This window comes from Lonchura striata, chromosome 6 (genome assembly GCF_050655825.1).
Source record: "Lonchura striata isolate lonStrDom1 chromosome 6, ASM5065582v1, whole genome shotgun sequence".
Taxonomy (NCBI): domain Eukaryota; kingdom Metazoa; phylum Chordata; class Aves; order Passeriformes; family Estrildidae; genus Lonchura; species Lonchura striata.
The window spans coordinates 41,150,755-41,151,527 of NC_140708.1; positions in this window are offsets into that span (position 1 = coordinate 41,150,755).

Here is a 773-nt window from a genome sequence, read left to right on the forward strand (position 1 = left end):
TATTAATTTTATTTACCCAGTATCCAAATTGCCAAATAGATTAACAGAGACACCCTGTCCTATCCCCTCAATTACACCTCTAAAATCTATGCCAAACAAATCCTGAAAACTAAGAAAACCCTGCCTGTATTGAAATAAAAACAAAAAAAAGTCTTGTAAACGTTATAAATTCGTTAACCTAACACATCAGAACCATAAAAATATTAAACCTTTATGAACACCAGTATGCACTACCCTCGTTTCAACGTATAAAAGTAAAGCTATCCCTACTACTACCTAACACAAATATCACAAAATATAGCAGTAAGAAAAGAAAAAAAAAATAATCCTCACTATAACTAGAATATAAATTTTTTATTTTAAGCCAAAAAAATTCATACATTCTAAATAGGAACTTCCTCAAAATCAAGTATTTCAATAAACCCAAAAAACTCTTAACATATTTCAAATAACTACAAAAAGGCTAAAAAACATAAAACAATCAAGCAACCCACCACAACTATCTAAAACTATCTACAATAAACCTTCTTTAAAAAAACCCAACAAATACTCCTTACCACCTCAACAATACATCACCAGCGACACCAAACAACTCAAAATACTCTAACTCCCATCCAAAAAATGCTCTATCAACTGAAACACTAAAACTCATCTAAAACACCCGCTTACCCTTCAATAACCTCCTCTAACTTACACACAAATCTAAAACCAATAAGAATTAACTATAAACTATCATACCTTAAAGAACTCCACCATTAAACACTACCGTACCA